The sequence below is a fragment of the Ovis aries genome, chromosome 1 (assembly GCF_016772045.2).
Source record: "Ovis aries strain OAR_USU_Benz2616 breed Rambouillet chromosome 1, ARS-UI_Ramb_v3.0, whole genome shotgun sequence".
NCBI lineage: Eukaryota > Metazoa > Chordata > Mammalia > Artiodactyla > Bovidae > Ovis > Ovis aries.
In genome coordinates this window covers 236,280,534-236,308,296 of record NC_056054.1, presented here as the reverse complement: position 1 = coordinate 236,308,296, position 27,763 = coordinate 236,280,534, and the positions used below count along the sequence as shown (strand labels likewise).

Sequence of the window (27,763 nt, the reverse complement as noted above, 5' to 3'; positions counted from 1 at the left end):
TTGTTCATCATACGTTTGATTCCATCACAGCATTATACCTGATTATCTAGAAGCAGTAATCAGAAATTGGCACAGCACATAAATGCCATGGGAATGTTCCAGATCTCATTTGGGAGAAAGGAACTGCATGGGCAAGTTCTTGAAAGAGGTCTGTTCAACAACAAATTATTTCCCTGGCTGCCTTACTTTAAGTGAATAAATGTTTCTCCCCCTAGAGATTCTGACATATGTCCTTATGACTCCATATAAGAGGATTATAGAAAAAGGCATCATTAATTTGACTGGGAAATCAAGAAAGCTTTAAGAATGCTGTAGGTGCCAGATTATTTTTATTGAAGCATTGTTTTGCTTAAGTTATTTCCTGTTCAAAAATATGAACTATGACCCTGTTCTGAGACCTTAAACTTTGGCTAAAGACTCAGTTTCAACTGGACTTCTATTAACTCCTCCTGTACTCTAGGATCTGGTCTACAGTTGTGCTGTCCAATGTTACTGAACACTTGAAATGTGCTAATGTGACTGAAAACAGAATTTTTAACTGTTGTTTAATTTTAATTATTTAAAAATTAAATGATATAATTTCTATATTGATTATGTATTGAAATGGTAATGTTTCTATATATTGTGTTAAATAACATACCTTATTAAAATTCATTTCACCCATTTCTCTTTAAAATAATAACTAGAAAATTTTAAGTGATAAACTTGGTTTATATTATGTTTCTGTTGAACAATCCTAGTCTTGGATAGTGAAAATGCTTTCGTTTATTGATGATATCTTATACTTCAAGAAAAGAAAAACATGCTCCCTCCTCCAGCTTTTCCTTCTGATGTAAAAGACTCTGTAGTTGCAAGTGACAGAAGTCTAAGAATGTTTTGGCTCAGTAAATGAAGAGAACAGAGACAACGGGGCAGACATATCTGGAGTCAGCGACTCTGATGATGTCATCAGAGCTCAATCTTCTCACTAGCCAGTCTCAGCAAAAGCAGAGTTTGTAATGTCCAGAAATAGGTCTCACTGGCTGGCTTGAATCCCATGCCCATCTTTGAACCAATCACTGTAGCAAAGGAAAAGGCTTAAAACTTGCTTGCCAGATCTTGGTCACATTACACCAACGTTAGAGTGTGAGGACAATCAGTGCCACTCACTTTATCTGGGCCGATACAAAGGATAAGCCTATTCCTCAGTGAAAAGCCATGAAACTTGTCTCCAGAAGGAAAAAAAAATCAGTAATGTAGGTAGGAAAAAGTACAGATACCTGAAAGACCTGATTGTTCATGTTAAAGGCATTTCTTTTTTATTCTTCAGGATCAGGAGTCCCATTTCAAGACACCATTCCTTACACCATCTTGATTCCTCCTCTCTGGCTTCCTCACAAGCCCCTTTCCCAGCCCTGCCTCACATCTCCCATATAGCATATCACATGCAACTCCAAGAATACAGCCCTCTTCCTCTGACTTCCATGACTTTTCCAGCTGCAACCATTCCCTGAAATATCTGCAAAATATGAACTGTGATCCTTGATTCCCCTAGCCTAGAGCATCTTCTATAGTTTTTCACTTTTGTATTCCCTCTGAAGTGATACACCTTGTAATATGTCACTTTCAAAGTATCAGTAACATATATAATTTGATTCAATGCAGGACTAATGTAGATATTGAGGGTAAGGTCTGCCTGAGATGGTCCATTTTAAAGGATCAATTTCAGGTGAAAAGAAGAGAAACGAAAAGCAAAGGAGAAAAGGAAAGATACAAGCATCTGAACGCAAGAAGAGATCAGAAAGCCTTCCTCAGAAAACAATGCAAAGAAATAGAGGAACACAACAGAACAGGAAAGACTAGAGATCTCTTAAAGAAAATTAGAGACACCAAGGGAACATTTCATGCAAAGATGGGCTTGATAAAGGAGAGAAATGGTATGGACCTAACAGAAGCAGAAAATATTAAGAAGAGGTGGCAAGAACACACAGAAGAACTATACGAAAAAGATCTTCATGACCAAGATACTCACAATGGTGTGATCACTCACCTAGAGCCAGACATCCTGGAATGTGAAGTCAGGTGGGCCTTAGGAAGCATCACTACGAACAAAGCTAGTGGAGGTGATGGAATTCCAGTGGAGCTATTTCAGATCCTGAAAGATGATGCTATGAAAGTGGTGCACTCAATATGTCAGCAAATTTGGAAAACTCAGCAGTGGCCACAGGACTGGAAAAGGTCAGTTTTCATTCCAATCCCAAAGAAAGGCAATGCCAAAGAACGCTTGAACTACTGCACAGTTGCACTCATCTCACACGCTAGGAAAGTAATGCTCAAAATCCTCCAAGCCAGGTTTCAGCAATTCGTGAACCATGAACTTCCAGATGTTCAAGCTGGTTTTAGAAAAGGCAGAGGAACCAGAGATCAAATTGCCAACATCCTCTGGATCATGGAAAAAGCAAGAGAGTTCCAGAAAAACATCTATTTCTGCTCTCTTGACTATGCTAAAGCCTTTGACTGTGTGGATCACAATCAACTGTGGAAAATTCTGAGAGAGATGGGAATACAGACCACCTGACCTGCCTCTTGAGAAACCGGTATGCAGGTCAGGAAGCAACAGTTAGAACTGGACATGGAACAACAGACTGGTTCCAAATAGGAAAAGGAGTACATCAAGGCTGTATATTGTCACCTTGCTTATTTAACTTATATGCGGAGTACATCATGAGAAACACTGGTCTGGAAGAAGCACAAGCTGGAATCAAGATTGCCAGGAGAAATATCAGTAACCTCGGATATGCAGATGACACCACCCTATGACAGAAAGTGAAGAGAAACTAAAGAGCCTCTTGATGAAAGTGAAAGAGGAGAGTGCAAAAGTTGGCTTAAAGCTCAACATTCAGAAAACGAAGATCATGGCATCTGGTGCCATCACTTCATGGGAAATAGGTGGGGAAACAGTGGAAACAGTCTCAGACTTTATTTTTGGGGGCTCCAAAATCACTGCAGATGGTGACTGCAGCCATGAAATTAAAAGACGCTTACTGCTTGGAAGAAAAGTTATGACCAACCTAGATAGTATGTTCAAAAGCAGAGACATTACTTTGCCAACAAAGGTCCATCTAGTCAAGGCTGTGGTTTTTCCAGTGGTGATGTGTGGATGTGAGAGTTGGACTGTGAAGAAAGCTGAGCACCGAAGAATTGATGCTTTTGAATTGTGGTGTTGGAGAAGACTCCTGAGAGTCCCTTGGACTGCAAGGAGATCCAACCAGTCCATTCTGAAGGAGATCAACCCTGGGATTTCTTTGGAAGGAATGATGCTGAAGCTGAAACTCCAGTACTTTGGCCACCTCATGAGAAGAGTTGACTCATTGGAAAAGACCCTGATGCTGGGAGAGATGGGGGGCGGGAGGAGAAGGGGACGACTCCAATTATTCTTTTCAAGTTCCTAGCCCCTAGTATATCTCCTTACACATCAGCTCAGTTCAGTTCAGTAGCTCAGTCACATCTGACTCTTTGTGACCCCATGAACTGCAGCATGCCAGGCCTCCCTGTCCATCACCAACTCCAGGAGTTCACCCAAACCCATGTCCATCGAGTCAGTGATGCCATTCAGCCATCTCATCCTCTGTCGTCCCCTTTTCCTCCTGCCCCCAATCCCTCTCAGCATCAGAGTCTTTTCCTTACATATAGCAGATAATTAATATTGAATAGAAGAATAAATGACTCTCTACAAATCTCTGCTATTCCTGGCTCTTTTCATTCATTCATCCTTTTTAATGAATGCAATAAATGTAATATGAATGTGGACCTAGATGTGATTTAATTTGTAAACTTTCTGGGATGTTTCCCAATAAATAAAATACATCCAAAAATTAGAAGAAAAATTTTTGTCCAATTGTGTGTTCTCAAATTAGATCTGGAAATATCAGCATCATACTTATAAGGAAACTTATTTAGCTTCATCCTTTACCTGAGTATACAAATAATCCTCTCAGTCACTACTGAAGTTTATGTTCTCATTCCTTTTTTCAGATAAGGAACTGAATGCTAAAGATACTTGAGAATAATCAGACAATGCTTTCCTCTTTGATTCTCTAGCTGCACAAACACAAAACGGAAAACATTATATAAATTCTTAAACATTAAGGCCATTTCTACAAGTTAAAAAAAAATCAGTGAATCAGAAGTACTTCTCTCACCATTGAAATCTGCAGAAAGCAACTGAAATATTGCTACTTCTGTACCTTTAAAGTGACCATGAAAATATATCTTAAGAAAAAAATAGTGGCTAAAAGCATGGATACATTTATTTTGCTTTAATTAAAATCTATTTTCAGGGATATATGCACAGATGCTTTCTTACTTTTAAGCGGTAATTGTATACTAGCAAGAAAAAATGAAGGAAACTGAGAGATTGAGAGTCTTATGATAACTGTGAATCAAAATAATGGAAAATATGAAAGCTGTATATTTCTCCAGTCTGTATGATTTTTGACATTTCTTTGGAAGAATATTTTGAATATTCTAAGTGCAAGCTATGACAGTTACTTATTACTACCTTTATCAAAATATACTTTCATAAGAAAATGATGTCCAATTTTTACTTTTAAAATATATTTTCTTATACCAGACACATTATTCCCATCTTATTTTTAATGCAAAATATGATGTACTATTGACTCATAAACCTCTAATACATATTTAAATATAGCTTGCAAGTGTGTGCTACTTGGCATGTAGAAAGACCAAACATTTTATTGACCAACTCTAAGGCTTGCGATAAGAGTTGCAACGAACTCTTGCAACATCAGTAGCAATGAACTCCAGTAGCAATGAACTCCAGTAGCAATGAACACCATTAAGGTCTCAATTGTGGTCTGAAAAAACCCTGTCCTACTAAAAGGAACCAGGGTCCTTTAGAGAAACGAGTAAGCTCAGACCTGTGGTAGGAAATGTACAAAACAAACCTGGGTCATCTCATTGTTCCAAAAAGCAAGCATATTATCAACAAATATTAGAGTCATCTCAAAAAGCTACAGTAGCCAATTACTGGAGCATTAAGAAGGAAGAATGATGACAATACATCGAAACAAGATAAATTCAACTCTACAAATCAATAAGAAGTTGACAGTTATCCAATAAAATGTCTAGGATGAAAGAACACACAATTTACAAAACAGGAATTAAAAAGTGAGATACAAACATTACAATACATTCAATCTCCATAGTAATTAGAGAATACAAATTAAAAATATTAAGACACCATTTTCTTGTCCATCAGATTGGCAAATTTTTAAACATTTAAGTATATCAAATACCAGAAAAAGAGCCAAAAACCAGGACATGTTGGAAGCTCAAATGGATAAAGCTTTTCTTGACTGGGCAATTTAGCAGTGATGATTAATATTTCAAATGTATATACATTCCAAAAATTCTACTTTCCCATATCTACCTTAAAGAAAGACTTCAAGAACTTTGAAAGAGGCATTTATAACGCTGCTGACTGGCTACACTATTTTTAATTGTGAAGAATTTACACAAATTCTATCAACAGAGGGATTAGATATATATGAATCGGTTCAAAAGAATAACTTACAGATACTTTCAAGCTATAACAATAATAGTTAATCGCACAGTCATGTCCAACTTTTTGCAGTCCCATGGAATGTAGCCTGCCCAGCTCCTCTGTCCATGGAATTTTCCAGGGAAGAGTACTGAAATGGGTTGCCATTCCTTTCTCCAGGGGATCTTCCCAACTCAGGGATCAAACCTAAGCCTCCTGCATTGCAGACAGATTCTTTACCACCGAGCCTCTAGGGAAGCCCTATTTTCAAGCTGTATTTTTCATAATTTTGCTTATTCGTTTATGTATTTCTGGCTGTGCTGTGTCTTCATTGCTGTGTGTGCTTTCTCTAGCTGCGGGGAGCAGGGGCTACTCTCTAGTTGCAGTGTGTGGCCTTCTCATTGCAGTGACTTCTCTTGTTGCCGAGCAAGGGCTCTCGGTTGTGTGGACTTCAGTAGTTGCAGCATGTGGGCTCAGTAGTTGTAGCTCGAGGTCTCCAGAGCACAGGCTCAATAGTTTTGGTGCGTGGGCTTAATTGCTCAGCAGCATGTGGCATCTTCTTGGATCAGGGATTGAACTCGTGTCTCCTGCATTAGCAGGTGGATTCTTTACCACTGAGCCGCTAGGAAAGCCCCAAGTTATATTTTCAAATTAAAAACTGTCACAGTGAAAAGCATAAGTATGATGTTATGTACATTTAGAAACCCACAAAACTATTTAATTCCATATGTGATATAATATATATAATATACATATATATAATGGCGCAAGAAGTAGATCTGCAAAAACATGTATCAAATTGATAGCACTGATTACCTCTGGGGAGAAGAATCATGTTAAAGGGAAATAGAATAGTCTTTTGATTTACCTGTATTTTTTACACGATAAGTACAGTTAAGCATTTAATCTTTATTTCATAATTTTTTTAATGTTAAGAAAATCATCTTTCAATAACTTTCTAAGGAGGTCATTTAAGGTCCCACTCTATGGGTGAGGAAAGGCAGCTCAGAAATAATGTCTGGCATGCCCAAAGTTAAACAATAGAGGTGAAAATTAATTCAGGCTGATCTTACTGCCTCTAGGCAAAATCTTTTCCTCTAGATCATAAGTAAAAATAATCTTCTATTTTTCCCTGGTCAAAACTTCTTTAGGGAGATACCTAGGTTGGAAACAGGTTTGGGAGCAATACACATTTGCCTAGTGAAACCATGGATGTATACTAAGGAGATTGTGGGTAAAAATCTGGGCAGGCCCAGAACAGAATCCTGAGAAATTCCAACCTTTAATGGATGAACACAGTTGGAGGAACCCTATACTACTACTACTACTATTACTACTAAGTCGCTTGAGTCATGTCTGACTCTATGAGACCCCATAGATGGCAGCCCACCAGGCTCCACCGTCCATGGCATTCTCCAGGCAAGAACACTGGAGTGGGTTGCCATTTCCTTCTCCAATGCATGAAAGTGAAAAGTGAAAAGTGAAATTGAAGTCGCTCAGTCATATCCAACTGTTAAATAACCCCATGGACTGCAGCCCATCAGGCTCCTCCGTCCATGGGATTTCCCAGGCAAGAGTACTGTACGAAAATCAAAGAAGCAATTGGTACATAATCAGCACTTTTTACTTTCATGCGTTGGAGAAGGAAATGGCAACCCACTCCAGTGTTCTTGCCTGGAGAATCCCAGGGACGGGGGAGCCTGGTGGGCCGCCGTCTATGGGGTCGCACAAAGTCGGTCACGACTGAAGCGACTTAGCAGCAGCAGCAGCAGGAGAGGGTGGAGTAAAGAACTCAAGCACAAAGAACACTTCTAGGAGGAGGAAGTGGTCAACAGTGGCACATGTTGCAAAGAGGTCAAATACCAGGGCTTTGAGTTGTCGTTTGGATTTGGTATCAAGATCATTCTATGACTTTGAGAGTCTTGATACACAGCAGAGACAGAAACCAGAATGCAGAGGCATGACGAATAAGGAAGACAGGAAGATTTAACAGTATGGAAGTTCCTCAAAAATTTTTTAAAAAGAAAAGCACATAATCCAGCAACTTTACTTCTAGCTATATAAGAATCCACCTGCCAAAGCGGGGGACATCAGAGATGCAAGTTCTATCTATGGGTCAGGAAGTTCCCCTGGAGTAGGAAATGAAAACAGTCTCAAGTATTCTTGCCTGGAAAATCCCATGGACAGAGGACCTTGGTGGGCTACTGTACAGGGGTTCGCAAAGAGTCGGACACTATTGAGCATGCACACACATACATATACACAAAAGAATTGGAAGTAGAGACAGATATTTGTATGCTCATGTTCATAGCAGCATTATTCACAACAGCCAAAAGGTGAAAGTAACTCAAACATCCATTAGAGAATGACTGGATCAACAAAATATAGTATAGACAAATAATGGAATAATGGTGGTAGTGGTTTAGTTGATAAGTCATGTCCAACTCATGATCCCATGGACTGTAGCCTGCCAAGCTCCTCTGTCCATGGGATTTCCCAGGCAAGAATACTAGAGTGTGTTGCCATTTCCTTCTTCAGGGGATTCTTCCTGACCCAGTGATCAAACCCATGTCTGTCTCCTGCATTGACAAGAGGATTCTTTACCACTAGCGCCAACTGGGAAGCCTTATGGTTGTACAACAATGTGCAAACAATACCTCTGGTATATATGCTTTTAAAAAATGACAGAAGTAGGACTTCCCTGGTGACAATGGATAACAATATGCCTGCCAGTGCAAGGGACATGGGTTCCATCTCTGGTCCAGGAAGATTTCACATGCTGTGGAGCAGCTAAGCTCGTGAACCACAACTACTTAGCCCACGTGCTGCAACTACTGAGGCCTGTGAGCCCTAGAGCTCATACTCTGCAACAAGAGAAGTCACTGCAATGAGAAGCCCATACACTGCAACTACAGAGGAGCCCCAACTCTCTTTAACTAGAGAAAGCCTGCACAAAGCAACAAAGACCCAGTGCAGCCAAAATTAAATAATTTTTTTAAAATTTTAAATAATTGAAAGAAGTCAATGGTGACAACGTTTTCAAAAGGAAAAGTAATAGGGCAGTAAAGTCAGAGATTTTTTGAAATGGAGGAACCTTGAACATATTCACCAGCCTGGAAAGGATTTTTAGAGAAATAGTGATATACATCTACCACCCAGGTAAAAGGGACACAAATATTGAACTAGCACATTAAAATCATCCGGAGATACTGAGCACTGTGCTTCCAGGAGTAAACCTGGGTCTTTGAGCAACAAATAGGCTTAATGTTTTATAATAACACTCACATACAGTAATATTTAAAGTCTCTCAAAATACATAGAATCTAAGCAATGTTAATCACACCAATAATAACTTTTTCTTCAAAGTTTTTCTATAAGTATGTCACTTTTTAAATCAAATTTCCTATTGATGACTCTATGGTGGAGTTTTTATTTGGTTTGATTTCAGCGTCGGGGGGGGGCGGAGGGAGCTTTCTTAGTGTTGTTTATTCATTTATTTTCACTTACTGCAAATTCACATTAAGTATGACTTTAGGTGAAATGGAAAATGTTTCCATTTTTAATCATCCCCTAATTACTTTTTATTGCCTCTTTGAAAATAAGGTTAAGTAAAGCAGCATGTGATACCCTGAGAGTATGGTAGTTTCTAAAGTTCAGAAAGCAGTTCTTGCAATGTGTGGAGGTCTGCATAATTACTTAATTATTCTTGCAATTCACCCCCTATCTCTTCCCCAACCAGCAAGGGAAGGTGGGAAGGACCGCCACATAAAAATTGCAGCTACCCATTTGCTTCTATGACCCAGTAACCTGGGTGAAGTGTATATACGAGTATTTCCTTTTATTTGAAGTTGGCAATAGTATATGTGTTGCCCAACTGTTTTTATGTCCTTTTTCAAATATTGTCCCTACTGTCCCATAGATATCTTTAATTAATGCCTATCTTCTTAGAAAATTAACCAGTTAAATGCACAGCATTGCAGAATCTGCACCTGTTTTTTATTCTTGTGGCTGAAGTTGAGAGAGATCATAGCTCATGAATAAGGAACAGTTTCAGTTTTGCAATGCTTTATCTATATGAAACAGGCAACCATTCATGGGAAAGGAAGTTTAAAACTTTTAGGTAAAAAAACCACTATTCAGATTCCAGGAAAATGCCCGTTTACTGAACTTTTTTCTTTTTACAAAATGTCTGTAGTCAGGTTAGCATTTAGGTCATACTCCAAAGACTTTACATTAATTAGCCTTATGAAAAGGTAAGTTTATTCCTCACATATCAGCCTGACAATTTCTTCCACATAGAGCAATATTTTCTGTTTTTCTATGATTTTCATTTAACCACAGAGGAGATGTTTCCTCATGTAAATGAACATTACTTAAGTATAAATTTCTTTAACTTTTCTAAAATTTGCTTACACGTATAACTATATACATTAATTTTATATGTGTACACACCAATTATGGGCTGTTACCATGATTTCAAGTGAAAGCTTTGTGAAAAATTTTCTGTTCTCTGTAGAATTTATAAAGCATAATGACTGTGGTGTTTCACAACTTCCTCTTTCAGTAGACTATCACTTTGCAGAGGGGAAAAAAAAAAAATGTGTCTAGAGAGGAGAGCAGAGCAGAGCAGAGAACAGAGTTCTTTGAGGTGCTGTTAGTTTAATTCAGTTCTCTAAGCAGCCCAACAAGCAACTGTAAATAAGACATAGAGGTAAGAACAAAGTATTACTTATTATTTTTTATTTTATTTGGGTTGTTACTTATAGAACAACAAATTTAAATACTGGCCAGATTACAAAGTAAGTTAAATTAAACCGGATCTCTCTCTCAAGTGAGTAGTCAATGTTTCAAATGAAAATGCTTAGTAAATTTACAATGTCTCAATTTCATACAATCTTTAAAAAGCTGGAAATTTTACAAGTTCTCATTGACCATTAAATTATTTTAACTGCAAAGTTAAATATACTCTTTCTTCATAAGTTTGTACACAGTTTACACTAAAAGAATTTTTATATTAATGATAAATTTTGAGAACTTTTTTCTTTCCCAGCTCCAGTAAATTCTCCTACATATATTGGTTTGTTAATTTTGCATATTATTAGTTGAACATTTTCTGGGGAAAAGATATTCTTGCATTTGTTTACTCATTGTGAAAATGTATTATTCTAAAAGGACATTTCAGTGTTATTTTTCATATCATCACATTACAGTGATATTTAAATACTTTAGAAAAGCAATTTGTGGTGTATATGATACGATCTAAAAAAAAACTAATATGTTTGTCTTAAGATCAGTTTACAGTTTAATGCTTAACAACAGAGCAAGAACTAAAACAAAGACCATTAGGATTTGTAACTGGAGATCAAACTGAGCTGAAACTGATCTCACTAGGAAATTCTAAAGTAATCTAAATACAATGTAATTTTTTTCCAATTGCTTGTCCCAATTAGAGTAATGTTTGCACATATTAACATGAATTAATTGTTTTTAATGCAATTGTATTCTTTATACAACAATTTTTAAATCTTCCTTTTAAAAGCAGTTGGTTTCCATGTACTTTGGCCAAAATCATTACAATTTATCTCAATACATCTTTAAAAAGAAAAATGCACTTATACACACATATAGATAACATATATATATATTCAAATAATAATACTTGGTTTGCTTTTTCAGTTAGAATAATAGCATGGCTTCCAAAAGAGAAAGTCTATGCTGTTCAGTCAATTAATGGATTTAATTTTTACTATTTTGGTAAACAGTACTGTCATACTGGTTCTACCACATTACCTGGAAAAAAGCTTTTTTAAAAAAACCGTTTTCACGTCAAGTGCGGTAACAAGAGTTGCTGTCTTTTGATTATAAGGAGAAAAAAAAGAAACAAAAACAGATTGATCGTGTTATAAATTCAGGAAGTAAACTGTTGACTAAAGTTTGACATTCTTAACTAATTAACATTTTTAAATTAAGCTGATAGTTGTGAGAAAACCATTAAAATTATGCACCTTCATCTTTATGTATCACACATCAATTAAATACAACTACTTCTTATGTTATTTGCAACAATATAATTTTTAATGCCCTTCTCTATTAAAAAAAATGATGGAAATATTATTAAGTGTCCAGAATTTTAAGTATGAGATATTTTGACATCATGAACTATTATGTGCTGTGTGTATACTATACATAGTGCGGTGTTACGCTGAATAGCTGATGACAACAAAGAGAAAACATAATCCAAGGAAATTAGAATCTAAATTGATCACTGCTGTAATTCAGAATGCAAATGAAGGCTAAATAAATAGGGAAAATGCTATCTTGCTGGCAAGACAGATGTGTTGATGTTGTTGTTGTTGTTGAGAATTATTAAAGTCTCTGAACGAACAGCCGCGTCCTAGATTACGGAAAATAAGCTTAGACTATTTTCTGCCTTTAAGAAAATTATACCTACAGAAAAAAAAGTCAGTGCGTATCTGGCTGTGTTTGCATAAGTCATGCAGATAGTTGGAGGGGATATTCTTGGCATTGTTAGGAAAACAGCTGGATGCACTGCATAGGCTTTTTTTGTTATTAACTTTTAAAAATATTTATGTATTTATTTATTCAGATTGCGCTGGGTCTTAGTTTCAGCACGTGGGATCTTTTTTTTTTTTTTAGTTGAGGCATGTGGGATCTAATTCTCTGGCCAGGGATTGAACCCCGGGTCCCCTGCATTGGGAGCATGGAGACCTAGCCATTGGACCACCAGGGAATTTCCATTACATAGACTTTTTATTTCACCACTGTCATTACATAAAACATTCAGACTTTGCCCCCCGCAGCCAAAGTCGCAAAGAACTGGACATGACTTGGCAACTGACCAATGAACAACCACATCCAAAATTTTTAAGTGAAAGTAGATATCATACTGTAAATAATTTATTGCTGGGAAACATAAATTTTGACTTTTAAACTATAGACACATATTTTACTATGTTTCATTAGAATTATATTCATGTGACATACTACATAAGGCATCAATTTTCACTGAGTCGAATAAAAGTTAAAACTGAATGACTGCTGTATGGCATTGTGAAATTTTATATCTGTCTTAATAAGACACAGTTGACTATATGACCTGTGGGTGATACTGCTGAGGACCTGTCAGTCGATTGAAACCCAGGGTTGATCCAGCTAATCTCATAACTCCCTGGCTATATCTCTCTTTCACACTATGAATGTCCCAAAACTGCCCACCTGCAGAAGAGAATGACTTGCTAACAGAAGACTGTATCCCACCCTGACGAATATATCATCTTTCATATAATAATTTTACTTTGAAACAACATTATTTGTTTCTGATATAGATAACTGGATTTCCTAAAGGACTTTTGAAACACAGAAATATTTCTTTGTTGTGTGTTTTGCTTTCCCTTCTTTGGGCCATTTCCCCATTTGCAAAACAAAAAGAAAAATAGACACAAGAAAGCTTGTTGCCTGAAAGAGGTTATGGTTTAAGTGCAAACTAAGAAGGATGGCATGTTTTAAATTCAGAAACAAAAATTCTCTAAATCTAGGTATTGTGAGTCAGACTTTTAAAAGCAAATTTGTATCCACCTACATCTGTTGATCTTCTATTTATTTTTAACATATATGATTTCCAGAAAAGCATCACATGTAGTGCATTCATATTTATTTTTTTGTTAATAAAACTATGTGCTAAATAAGTTGGAAAATTCTTGATTTCCCAAAACTATGCACTGTGGTAGTCAGTATATTTTGTCCGTGAGATAGAATGTGTATCTCATTTCCATATCTACAAATACAAAGAATAAAGGCAAGACGTTTTATATTTCTGAATACTCCCACTTAAAACGATATATTAAATGCAGTCGACTATACACGTCTGCACTGAAATGTAGAAAATAAAAACACCACTAATTTATTGTAAGTCAACTATTACTCCAATAAACTTTTTTAAAACAGTGCTAATTTTTAAAATATTTAAAATGCATTTATTTGTTATTTGAGCATTATTGTTGTATTTCCAACACTTACCTGGCATCATTGATAATTTTTATTATTTTACACGAACTAAAATCAGGCAGTTATATTTGATGTTTTCCAAATTGCTTCCAGTTTTATTTTTTCATTATTCTATGCATATACAGGAAATAAGTTTTAATGTTTCAGCATTATTGAGGAAAATGCTAAATTCGCATTTTAAAATCCAAATTTAAAGAAAAATATTCTACTTTAACAGATATTTCATTGTAAGCTTTTAGTTTTTTATGTATGTAATTGTTACCACGTTCTCAGAATTCTTCTTTTCGATATAAGTAGTAATACGATCGTCAAAAACATCACGTTTGTTCTGATTCTGAAAAAAAAAAATAGTAGAATGTTTCTTTAAGTATACCTTAGTTAAATTTAGTTTCACTTTTCATAAGAAAAAATTTAAGCAGATGCATTTATTCTTTTCATGTTATAGTGAAAAAATCTGAATTAGTGAAGAGATAAAAACATTCTCAGTGCAATTAGGCGGCTTTCTCAGTAAGATAAAATCACATATCTTATGGCAATGGACTTTTCAAAATGCTCACTAGATACACTTGTTATACTTCATTTACTTAAAATGTATTTATTTAAAATAATTTCAAGCTCAAAAAATGTTATAAAAATAAAAGCAGTATACTGAACTTATTCCCTTATCTAGGTTTACTTAATCTTAATATCTTACCCCATTTGCTTATAATTTGTTCTCATTCTTTCCATCTTTCTATGTCTATTTTTTTCTTTCTGAACCACTTGAGGGCAAGTTACAAACAACATGGCCCTTTACTTCACTGCGTAATGACTAAAATTAGTTTCTTATTTAGCAGTTACATATAATTATCTACTTCACAAATTTACATGTATAAATATTTTAATCTCATATTTGTCCATATTCCAATTTTACTGGTTATCTAATAATAACTTTTATGATATTTCTCCTTCCAGTAAAGAATTCAGTCCAACGTCGCATATCACATTGAGTTGTAGTATCTTTTTAGCCTTCCTTAATTTGGAGCATTTCAACATTTCTTTGTATGGAATTGCAAATTTTAAAGAATATAGTTTATCCACATACTTTTTTTCTTTTATTTTTAATAGTTCCTCATTTTATATATTTGGCATTTTTTTCATGATTACCTTGTGATTATGCATTTTCTGCTAGAATACGGCACATACAGGTGGAATCAAAATCTAGAGGCACATGATGCTCATCTATGCCACATGGAGGGTGTTAATTTTGGCTATCTAATCAAGGTGATGCCTAATTTCTCCATTTTATAAGGACGGCTCCGTGTGTTGGTTTAGCATTAACCAGTGCTATCTGATGCAATCTGTACTAAAATGGTTTCCAAATGATGATTTTTCAACTCCAGCACTTCCTGAACATTCGTATCAGTCTTGCACATTCTACTGTAAGCAAAAGAACTCTCTTTTCTCCCACTTATTTGATTATTAACTTATGTTTATCTGTCACTGGTGTGAACTCATGGATTTCTGTATTTTCAATGGCTATAATTCATTGCCGCCTTAATAATTTTGGTGCTCAAATGGTCCACGTTTAGCCAATGGAGTCCTCTCTTTTTGACTTCTGATGCCTTGCAACATGCTCTCATTATTTGAGTAAGTATTCTCTTACTCTTTTGAATAAGATGTTCTAGGTTGATCTAGTACCCATCCTGTATCACCTCTGAAATCATTCATTTCTCATTTCCTTTAGTGGGGAATAGTGCTAGAAGCTAAGATTTGAGAGTTTAGTATACTCACTGCCACTGCAATATCTTTGCTTCTTGACTCTTTCTGGAGAAATATATTATTGCATATACATACATAGAGACATGAACACACAAATATGCATTCACAAATCATAGGCATTCATGAATAAAAACATTTGTATAGACACACCTCTGTTTTAGACATCATGAGTTTCACCTGATAGCTCTAATTCTAATCTATTCCTTAGATTAGAGGGTTCTTTCTTGCCCTCCACAATTCCATATTTCTGTGCTCCTTCTGCAATGTGAGCCCTGGATCTTAACAATATCAATATGCTTACTCATGTGCTCAATTCTGTGAAACATCTAAAATAATCTTTAAATTGCTTTACCCAAACCACTACTACAATAAGCAAACCTACTGAAATAGAGGGCAGAGTTTGTGTGCACTCCTCTCCCCCACACCCATACCCCACCAAATACGGTAGTTGTAAATTATTAGATGAATACATTGTCCTTCCTTCCTCTCTCACTCCATCCCTTACTTTCTCTTTTATTTTTCTATTCAGGTTATCATAAGATTTATATAAAATACAATTAGATTATTTGTTTCCATTTGTTTCTGGCTTTTAAGATTTTTCTCCTTTGCATTATTATTGCTTTAGTGTTTTTTCTTTCCTAATTTATTTAATATTTTTTAAGTCATGAAGAGTTATTGCTACTTGCTTGGGACCAACTCTGTTAAACAAACCTGATACAACCTAATTGAAATTTTATGACACAATTCAGAAATACTTGTTTGAGTTACTAGTTGAACTTTTCCTTTATATTTCAATTTTATGCAGTCTCAGTTCAGTTCAGTCCAGTCGCTCAGCCGTGTCCAGCTCTTTGCGACCCCATGAATTGCAGCACACCAGACCTCCCTGTCCATCACCAACTCCCAGAGTTCACTCAGACTCACGTCCATCGAGTTGGTGATGCCATCCAGCCATCTCATCCTCTGTCGTCCCCTTTTCCTCCTGTCCCCAATCACTCCCAGCATCAGAGTCTTTTCCAATGAGTCAGCTCTTCTCATGAGGTGGCCAAAGTGCTGGAGTTTCAGCTTTAGCATCATTCCTTCCAAAGAACACTCAGGGCTGATCTCCTTTAGGATGGATGGTTGGATCTCCTTGCAGTCCAAGGGACTCTCAGGAGTCTTCTCCAACACCACACTTCAAAAGCATCAATTCTTCAGCGCTCAGCTTTCTTCACAGTCCAATTCTCACATCCATACATCACCACTGGAAAAACCATAGCCTGGACTAGACGGACCTTTGTTGGCAAAGTAATGTCTCTGCTTTTGAATATGCTATCAAGGTTGGTCATAGCCTTCCTTCCAAGGAGTAAGCGTCTTTTAATTTCATGGCTGCACTCACCATCTGCAGTGATTTTGGAGCCCCCCAAAATAAAGTCTGATACTGTTTCCACTGTTTCCCCACCTATTTCCCATGAAGTGATGGGACCAGATGCCATGATCTTTGTTTTCTGAATGTTGAGCTTTAAGCCAACTTTTTCACTCTCCTCTTTCAGTTTCATCAAGAGGCTCTTTAGTTCCTCTTCACTTTATGCAGTCTACATCTGGTCTAAATTCAGTTACTTTCTTGGGTATTCCAGAAAATGACCATTTCAAATGAGAAAGGAGACAAGTATCTGTGGTACTTGGCCAACCTTATGTGTTTATCATTCCAGAGATTTTTTAAAAGTTAATTGTGCAAATATCATCATATTTACAACAAATAATTAGATAAGGAAAGTAAGATAAGAAGTAACCATAAATTTGTATAGTTCATAAGCACTGAAAAAAATTCTCATCCTTCCATATAAGTTATTCTAGAATGTTCCTGCTCCCATACCTCCCCCATATTCTACTCCAGTTGCTTATAACTATGAATACATCCTAATATTTGTGGTAACAAGAGAAAGTGGATTGATGTCAAAAGATTCATTTTCAGTTTCAATTGTCACTTACTGACTGTGGATCTTAGATAAGTTACTTATCTTCCCTCTCCAAATATCTAGTCCCATACAGTTCAATTTTTAAAAATCCATACCTCCTTAACATCTGCCAACTTCTGGATTCATACTTCAAAGTTATTATTAAAGCTCTTCACTCAGATGTTAACAGATATGTCAAAGTCAACATGTCCAAAAAGAAAAAAAATTCTACCTATCCCCTACTTTTCATTTCTCCATCCCCAATCTTCTTTGCTCAGTAAATGGCACCATCTTATACTTAGTTACGTAGGTTAAAGGCATCATTAATTTTTCTCTTTGCTTCATTTACACTCTAGTTATGAGCAAGTCTATTAAATATATTTTTCCAAAATATATCAAAACACTGATCAGGCTCACCCCTTCCACCGTCTTGAGTATCATGTGAGACACTGTCTCTGTACTTGTTGTATACTCCTAAGAAATTTCTCTAACTACTCATGCATCCCAGAGCCAACATGACTCTTTAAAACATAAACCAAATCATATAACTCGCTGCTTGAAATTCTTCAGTGGCTTCCTATTTTAAGTATGATAAAATTAAAATTCTTCATGTCTTTTCCTTTACCTATATCTTCGCCTTCAAATCCGCTCTGTCTTCCCTTCATTCACTATGTTCTGACTCCACTCGTTATTTTGCTCCAAGAATATCTTAACTTTGCACATACTTTTCCTTCTCTTTTCTTAGCAAGCTCTTCCCACACACATTATTATGACACAAGTATTCTTTATTCAGATCTCTGCTCAAATGTTCCTCCAAAAAGATGTCTTCTATCACCAACTACATATTTTATTGTAGAGTTCCTACTCCAGTCATTCTCTGTCTTTTAATCTCGTTTAATTTTTTTTCACTTTTTAATAAAAATTTTATTGGAGTATAGTTGCCCCTCACTGCTGTGCTGTCCTCCACTGTAGAGCAGAGTGAATCAGCCGTATGCCACACACATATCCCCTCATTTCCGGGTTTCCTCCCCATCTGGGTCACCACGGGGCACTGAGTAGAGCTCCCTGTGCTCCACAGTGGGTTCTCATTAGTTGCCTGTTTTATACACATGTGCTCATGCGTGCTCAGTTGCTAAGTCATGTCCAACTCTTTGCGACTCCATGGACTGTAGCCCGCTAGGCTCCTCTGTTCACAGGACTTCCCAGGCAAGACTATTGGAATGGGTTGCCCTTTCCTTCTCCAGGGGTTCTTCCCGACTCAAGGATCAAACCTGTATCTCCTGCACTGGCAGGCAGATTCTTTACCACTAAGCCACCAAGGAAGCCCTATTTTATACATAGCAGTGTGTGTGTGTGTGTGTGTGTGTGTGTGTGTGTGTGTGTGTGTGTTTGTGTGTGTATATAATATATGTATACTTATGTGTGTGTATGTATACCAATGATATTCAATACTAAATAAAATTTTAGTTTGTTTTTTTTTAGTCAATTATTTACTGTCCATTCCTCCCATTAGAATATAAGTTCCATGAAGGCAGGGATTTGGTCTGTTTTGTTCATGTTATATCCACGGTATCTCAAACACTGCATGGAATACAGTATGTGCTAAAATAAATTATTAAGCAAAATGTTTCAACATTTCTAAGCCTATGCACACATAAAACAGGCATAATGAAAATAACAGCTATCTCCCAAGGCGGTCTGGAAGAGGCCATGGTTATGGTAGGACTCTAAACTGTCATGCAGTTGTCAGGTGGGGATACTTCTGTTACCACTGAGTGAAAGGAACTGAAACCAAAAAGTGGTCCCTGGAGGCAACAAATGGACCAAGAGGTTCTCTTTTTTGGTGTGTGTTGGCTTTTTTCCACTAAGCCGAAAAGAGATGAGTTCATAGCGGCTGCCACTAGCCTCTTAGAATATGGAGGGGCAATCTCTGTGCATTGCCGCCCCACTGCTTCTACACTTTTTCTGTCCCTGCCCTCAACTCCAAGAAAAACACCTGTCCGTTCTTCTTTGGGCTTACCAGGTGGCGCTAGTAGTAAAGAACTCTCCTACCAAGGCAGGAGACATGAGAGATGTGGGTTCGATCCCCGGGTCTGGAAGATTCCTGCAAAAAGAACCCACTCCAGTATTCTTTCTTGTGAAGTCCCATGGAGAGAAGATCCTGGTGGGCTACAGTCTGCAGAGTGGCAAAGATTTGCACATGACTGAAGCAGCTTAGTATGCATGTTCATCTTTGCACTTAGGGTTCATTGCTTTCTTCAAGTCAGATATAGAGCAATCTCCTTCCAGAATACTTTCCCGATGAACCACCCTCATGGCTGTGCATATAGTTCACATATTGTTTTGCAAAATGTTTTCTGGATCTATTTTTGATCTTGAAGTGGATTATAAAGCTGCTCTAGGAAAATTGTTCTTGGCTTTTGTTTGGTTTTGGTCTGTGTAAAACGTCAAGATTAAGGTTATAAACATACAACTTGGTTCTTGAGACTTTTAGGCCCCAAAGAATAGTGGTGATGATGATGATAATAATAGCTTTATTATACTCTTAGCATCAGTTTTTAGTACCGTTTCATGTGACATGGTATGTCACTTTTTAGGACTATTTTTTAGTACCATTTAAAAATATTATTGTACGCCAAAGGCTTCCCACGAGTAATTTAATACCTCACCAACCCTGTGAAATATATACTATTTTACAGATTTAAGAGAAAAAGGGAGAGAAGTTCATAGAGAGGTAACTTGATAATGGTAACATAACTGATCATGGTGTGTTTTTCTCTAAGCTGGATTTTTATCATCATGTTATATTGCTTCTACTATTTATTTATTGAGAAACAAGATAGGCAAAGCTGTGGTTTAGATGGTATTAGAAATTTATAGATTTACATGGTACAACCCCTGCCTGGGAAATCTTACCATCTAGTAGAAGAAATATTAAAAGAAATGGATTTTGAGACACAATATGAAAAAATATAAGGTATCACCCAAGACATCAAAATAATCAAAAGCTATACTTCTGGGTGAAGTGATGGCACAAGGCTTAGTAAAATAAGCAACTTTAAAATTGAACCATCCACATTTTATTACATGAAAAAGATAATAAATTTAGCGGAAATTTCAAAGAACTAAAGTTTTAAAATTTCAAAGAACTAAAAATATTAATATTTTATGGATTATGATTTATAAAAATGAATTTAATATTGTCATTTTCCCATTTTATGGCCTCACCATAGGAGGTAATTGGTGTCCCTGACTTTGTGGTTCTTCTCAGGAAGTGGGTATGTGAGGATAAGAGTTTAATTCTTGTGAGAAGACTGTTTTCATTTTGAAGTGTGTTTATTCATGTGTTCATACATTGAGCATCATGCTTTGAGCATTGTTCTAGATGCTGAGGGAACAGTGATGGACAAGACCAAGTTTCCACCCTCACGGAGCTGAACTTCTAGTCTAGTGAGAAAAGACAATGAGTACATGAGTAGACAAGTAAATTTTTTTTAAGGGAATTTCAGATAATGATAGCAGCGTGAAGAAAATTCAGCAAAGCAGAAGGACAGAAGGACAGCTGGCCTCCTGAGGTGGCCTCTTTGAAAGTGTAATACTTAAGCTAAGACTTGAATGCTGAGAAGACTAAGGCACCATGGACTCTGGGAAGAGTGACCTGGAAAGATTCAGGGGCAAGGGCAGAGAGAGGAATGAGCTTAGCATATCTGAGAAGTGGAAAGGAGGAGTCTGGTCCTTTGAGGGAAATGAGGCATGAAACTGAGGTGAGGTTGACAAAGGGGCAGGTCACCTATGTTGGAAGTCAAGGAAAAGAGTTGTCCAAAGTGAGCAAATATTTGCAAGGATGTGTGCATGTGTGGATGGGGTGGAGGAATACAATGAATGACTCATTCATTATCTGTGTTTAACACAGGTCAAGGAGTAAACTGTTGTTTGAAGAGAAGCAGGAATTGCTACATAGGTCAAAAGTTTTTTAGGAGATAAATTATTATATTTAGATAAATTTCAGATAAGCTCAGTTTTACCTTCAGAGGTTAACCACATTTTCTTGCCTTTTCATTTCCATAATAGGTGTGAGTCTGATAAAAGTGAAAAGGTGTCAAATATGATTTAAATTTATCAACTTGAGAATTTTCAGCAAAATTGCTGTGGATTAATTGACCCCAATCATGGCCACTGAAAATAAATTCACTGATGTCTGGTAATGGGGGTCATAAGGCACTTCATTTCTGCATTGATATGAAGCAGAAAAGACTAGAGAAAAGGCTACATTAGAGTCTCTAAAGATAATAGATGTTCCTTTGTTTATTCTTCCTAAATCTCAATGTCGGTGATCATAGGGACCCTAGCAATATCAACCTGTTCCTCTTATAAGTAGCAGTAACTTATACATTGCATTTTCCATGGTCATTATGAATTCCCTCTGACTTATTTTTCTCATCTCAAGAGCTTTAAATGACCCAATTAAATAACACTTATTATTACTATTAACATTATTATTAAAAACTTTTTGAGGGAGTTTGGAGGTGGGGTATGATTTGGGAAGGGAATATAAGCTAATTTACTGAGAAAGATATATATATATATATATATCTTTTTTTTTAATGGAGTAAGTAGACACAATATCTAAGAGCAAATGGCCTCCCCCTACACTTAAAAAGTGAATTGCAACTGGTATGGCTGTTTCTATATCTGATTTGGGTTAAGAGCCTGAAAAGAAAAACAAAAGAAAATCTACTGTGACCTTGGTCTGAGTAAGTGCTAGAAGATTGGCCATGGGTGGTGTGGAGAGGAACGCAATGATAATTTCCCCAAGGCAGGCAGACATGATATTGTAGGAGTCAGAAGCTAACTTTTACATGCTCCTGACAGTACCTAAGTAGAAAATCATTATGCTACTAATATTGGGAAGTGTGGAGGGTGCAAATGACTTACGTGCTACTTAAGCAATGTATTCCATCCTATCACATACATTTGTGGGCATGATGACTCACCATGTTATCGGATTAATGCAGTGTGAGATGGTGTGTGGTTTCTAAGTGCTGGTGTGTGAGAGAATAAATATATGCATATCCACAGTGTGTGAATGTTAAGAGACCAGTCCTGAAACATGAAGCCACTCTCTGACCTGTTGCTTACTATAGTTGGGTAACTTAACCAAGAAGCAAATCTACTATGGGAGTTAATGGGATTTCTGCCATAGACTAGTACACGTTTGTTGACATGAACTAGGTTCAAGAAGGGATCACAGAAAAAGCATGTGGGTTTGGGGTGTGACTCTATTTAGTTAACTTGGGGCTAATAATTTCTCCAGCATTGGATACTAAGAATGCCTTCTCCTGGCCAAGCAGACTCTCCTGCCTTATTTGGCTTTGTTCTTCTGATGGTGACCCATCGTGTTGGAAAAGAATCTCTTTCAAACGTGTAAATGTTCCTCTTTCTGTGGGTGACATCATCATTCCTGTGGCCCAAGTCTTTGTTACTAAATAGTACTTAGCAACATATAATCATTATTTTCTCCTCTTAGAGTTCTGAGCGTGTTTGTTCTGATGAAGTTGAAAGATACTCTTTTTTTTTCCCCCCCCCCCCAGGAGGTAGGAGTAAAATCTGAAAAAGAGGAAGTTATGTCTGAAAGGATCTCTTGACTTGTGTTACTTAAAAGAAGCAAGTAGACAGCTAAAATTTGTACTGTGGCAACAGCTTTGACTGGGTTTAAAAAAAAATCTTAATTTCACGTATGGCTCCAACGGAAGTGGTTTCCATGCAACTGTGCCCATAAACTATTCTTTAAAGTGGTAGATAGATGCCTTTTGCTTGGCTTGGCTTGTCCTTCTTATGATTTTCCTTGCAAAGTGGGTAGGGAAAGTTGGACAAAAGGAAACTGTTCACTGGCCAATTAAGGAAGATGTTTCTAAAGTGCCTGTTTATCATTCCAGGGAAGATCTGGGATTCCCTTTTAATTACATCCTACCTGTCTATTCAAAAAACTGTCAGGGAATCTGTCTTTTCATCTTGTAGAAAATAGCTGTAAATTTCTTAAGATTGTAGTTTGAGTCTAATCCTCATATTTTGAAGTCTAACATGAGCTTATTTTTCCCTGATCCATGTTAGGTTAATTCTCATGAAGTCACTCATGAGCGCATTTTTATGAGGTAGGCATTTTAAGTTCACAGGAAACTGAGACTTGAAGAGATTGTCCAGAACCTCGTGTCTAATAACAGACTCCAAAGACTGTCTTTATCTCACAGGAGCCGAGGTCATGGGCAGAACAGCAGTTTTTGAAAAATTACCCCTGTGTTTTTTAACCTGATTCTTCTAAAGAATGTGGTCCACAGACAGGTCATTGCATAAGGTGGGGAGAGAAGAGTTTGCCTCTCTTCAAAAGTGTTCAACAGCACAAGCGAAAGGGCAAAGTGGTAGCAACCAGACTCTTGCCAATGGAAACTGGCCCATGTGTCATATTTGGCATGTGCGTACCTGTTGTCAAAACCCCGAAGTGTTTTCCCTTTAGTCACCCAGTAAGTTAGTCATAAAAGAGGCAGACTTACTTCAGTTGTCTTCTTCTTCCGTCATGGTAAGGAAAAATATCCAAAACTGTGTGAAGGATCATCCAAGTACTCCATTTTTCCTAATAGTCAATTTGTCTGCACCCCATAAATTGGATATTTGGTGCCAGATATGCCCTTTTCCACAAGTTCAAGTCTAATCTGTTAACACTTCCCAGGGCCCATGTAGAATTCTAAGTATTTAGGAACCCTGACAAACTATTTACAGATTCTTCCAACACAGACCTACCAGTATATTGTAAGAATAAACAGACTTCAAAGTCATCACAAGGAGAAAAACTGTTCTGGCGAAGTCTGTAATTTAGAGTATCTTTAGAGAAGAAAGGCTTTATGAAAAGAGAGACTCAGAGTGGCCAGCCTCTCTTACACAGTTACCTTTTTCTTTATTTAATTGTAAAGACTAAATGACAGGTAGGAAAGTGCTTTTGCAGGACGTGGGCGTCTTGAAGCCATAGAAGGAAGTTACAGTGTGCATGGGAATAAGCCTGTGGGTAGGAGTTAGACACTGCTGCTCTATTGCTAGTCTGGAATAATCATGCATAAACATCTTTACGATGGCACCTGAACAGAATTAATAAAACCCTATTAAAGGCACTTGATATATTATTTAAAATAAGAACACATTGCTTTTTATATCCAGGAATAGAAAAAATTTTTACATTAGGAACAAGGATTTTTAAAAAAAGAGCCTGTAATTTTGACAAAACAAAAGATAGCACAAGTGGATTTTCATATGTTAATTCGAAAGTTGACATACTATACTCTAAAAGTGTGGGAGAAACACTAGCTTTGTCTGTAGATGTCAGTCTTAAAAGATGAAACCCAGGAAGCGAATGAAAATAAACACCAAAGAACAGAGCAAGAGCAGAACGGTAATGATAAGTCACAGATTTCTTCAAACCTTGCCCTCAGGGGCTGTGTGGTGGACACGGTGCATCTTAACAGAAGTAAAGTCATTGTTGCATGCAAAAACAGTAACAGAATTCTATCTTTCAAATGAGGGATTCGAGCAGTGTAGACACGTAGTTTATACACTATGATGACTCTCACAAGGCAATGAGTCCAGATGTTTGAATTCAATGAAATAAAGGGGAGGTCATAAAAATAATAATTGTCTATCTTTGGAATTTAGAGTCACTTGTTCACATTCTTTTTTCTCTTTCACTACACTTTGCAAATGTGTACTGTTTACCTGTGTGTGTTAGTCTCTCAGTTGTGTCTGACTCTTTGTGACCCTGTGAACCATAGCCTGCCTGGCTCCTCTGTCCATGGGATTCTCCAGGCAAGACTACTGGAGTCGGTTGCCATTCCCTTTTCCAGGGGATCTTTCTGCCCAGGGATCAAACCCAGGTCTTCTGCACTGCAGGCAGATTCTTTACCATCTGAGCTACCAGAGAGGTCCTATTGTTTACTTACCTGATTATAATTACTTACTATTTCATATCTGTTGTCCCAGTGGGACTGTATCTTTCGAGAGGCTCGGGGTCTAGTGTTGCTCACCCTGTAGCCTCAGATTCCAGGAAAGGCAGAATTATGTCAAGTGCTCAGTGACTATTCGTGGACCAGGTAGGAAAGCCGACAGCAAAAAGAGTAAAAATGCCCCAGTTACTGGTGAGCTGATGGCCTATGTCGAGGGGAGTTTGAAAAGGGAAAAGAATGTTCAACACTGTCCAAAAATACATGAATTACTGAGAAGGCTGGAGGGGATCAGGTCCTGTCAGCGATTACTCATTGCTAAGCCTCTGGCAGAAAATAAGGCCATTTGAGGCCAGCCAGGTGTGACTAGAAGGGTCCTTTGGGCTGACTGCACATTCACAAAGATGGTATATTATACCTAATAACACTACCTGCAAATGAGATTCAAATGAGAAATGTCCTGTTATTTATTTGTCTTTATGTTATAACCATGTTAGTTGGTGAGTGAATTCATAAAATATACTAAAATTTGCCGGACCTTTTATTTCTAAAAAAGTCACATATATAATCAAACATACATATATTTTCTTATATATACATATACATATCTATATGTATTCTAGAACTTATATATCAGTTAAGTTCAGTTCAGTTCATTTCAGTCGCTCAGTCGTGTCTGACTCTTTGTGACCCCATGAATCGCAGCATGCCAGGCCTCCCTGTCCATCACCAACTCCCGGAGTTCACCCAAACTCACGTCCATCGAGTCAGTGATGCCATCCAGCCATCTCATCCTCTGTCGTCCCTTTCTCCTCCTGCTCCCAATCCCTCCCAGCCTCAGGGTCTTGTCCAATGAGTCAGCTCTTCGCATGAGGTGGCCAAAGTACTGGAGTTTCAGCTTTAGCATCAGTCCTTCCAATGAACACCCAGGACTGATCTCCTTTAGGATGGACTGGTTGGATCTCCTTGCAGTCCAGGGGACTCTCAAGAGTCGTCTCCAACACCACAGTTCAAAAGCATCAGTTCTTTGGCACTCAGCTTTTTTCACAGTCCAACTCTCACATCCATACATGACCACTGGAAAAACCATAGCCTTGACGAGATGGACCTTTGTTGGCAAAGTAATTGTCTCTGCTTTTCAATATGCTATCTAGGTTGGTCATAACTTTCCTTCCAAGGAGTAGGTATCTTTTAATTTCATGGCTGCAATATATATATATATATATATATATATATATATATATATATATGGATGTGAGAGTTGAACTGTGAGGAAGGCTGAGCACCAAAGAATTGATGCTTTTGAACTGTAGTGTTGGAGAAGACTCTTGAGAATCCCTTGGACTGCAAGGAGATCCAACCAGTCCATTCTGAAGGAGATCAACCCTGGGATTTCTTTGGAAGGAAAGATGCTAAAGCTGAAGCTCCAGTACTTCGGCCACCTCATGCGAAGAGTTGACTCATTGGAAAAGACTCTGATGCTGGGAGGGATTGGGGGCAGGAGAAGAAGGGGATGACAGAGGATGAAATTGCTAGATGGCATCACGGACTCGATGGAGGTGAGTCTGAGTGAACTCCGGGAGATGGTGATGGACAGGGAGGCCTGGCGTGCTACATTCATGGGGTCGCAAAGAGTCGGACACGACTGAGAGACTGAACTGAACTGATGTACACACATATAATTACATTTTCTGTAATCTAATATAAATAAATCCCAAAGTGGATCAGGATACTCTGAAGCTTTGGTACTATTCTCAATTGTGCTCATGATTACAATTTCTTAGAAAGAAACAGGGTATAGAATTTTAAGCAAACAGCAACCTAAGCATTACAGAACATGTAGGATTATCCTCTGTGTGGGCTTGATTGTTTCTCTAGATAGTTTTTTAAGCCCAAACTTTACTGATGCTTATCTGGTATAAAGTATAGCCTGTTTTGATTGCCTAAGAGGCACCTCATCCAACCAGGTACACAACAAAAGGGCCGCATCACCTTACTTCCTCACAACTAGTCTGACTCCCTCATTACTACATGTGTATTGGCACCTGTTTACCCAAAAACCTAACTGGACTTGGGATAGAGTTTCCTGCAGATAACATTGCTTCTCTTGTGCCAACTAAACTTGCCAATGGGAGGAGACAGAGCAGGTCCATGCATTGCCACTGATTCTGAGTAATTTCATCGCATAAACTCTAGCTCTTAGGAAAACTTGACTGTACAGAGGAATCATCTGAGTAAAAATACTGATTTAATTGCAGCCCAGAAATAGATGTTGTACTCTATGGATCCAAAATGTGGCTGAAGTCAAGAGTCACTGCCCTGGTTTCGGTCTCCTCCTTTCTAGGATGAGCTCATAAATGCCATCTCACATGTCTCTCTTGAGGGTTCAAAGAGATAGTGTGGGTAACAGGAGTTCCCTAACATCTCTGAATGCACCAGTTTCCCTTCTTCCTTTATTTCAGGAAGGAAAATAGACAGGGAAGGACGAGGGGGTGGGGAGTCTGGGAAAGTGAGGA

At 37.4% G+C, this 27,763-nt stretch overlaps 1 protein-coding gene across 20 annotated transcripts in view; it reads left to right on the top strand.

The window, feature by feature from the left end:
• Positions 1-10,206: 10,206 nt before the first annotated feature.
• Positions 10,207-27,763, top strand: part of MBNL1 (muscleblind like splicing regulator 1) — a 218,314-nt gene continuing 200,757 nt past the window's right edge. For all 20 annotated transcript variants that reach the window (XM_042235486.1, XM_060394763.1, XM_060394739.1 and 17 more), the window contains exon 1: positions 10,207-10,256. The gene's annotated coding sequence lies outside the window, so the exon portion shown is untranslated. The remainder of the gene's footprint in view (positions 10,257-27,763) is intronic.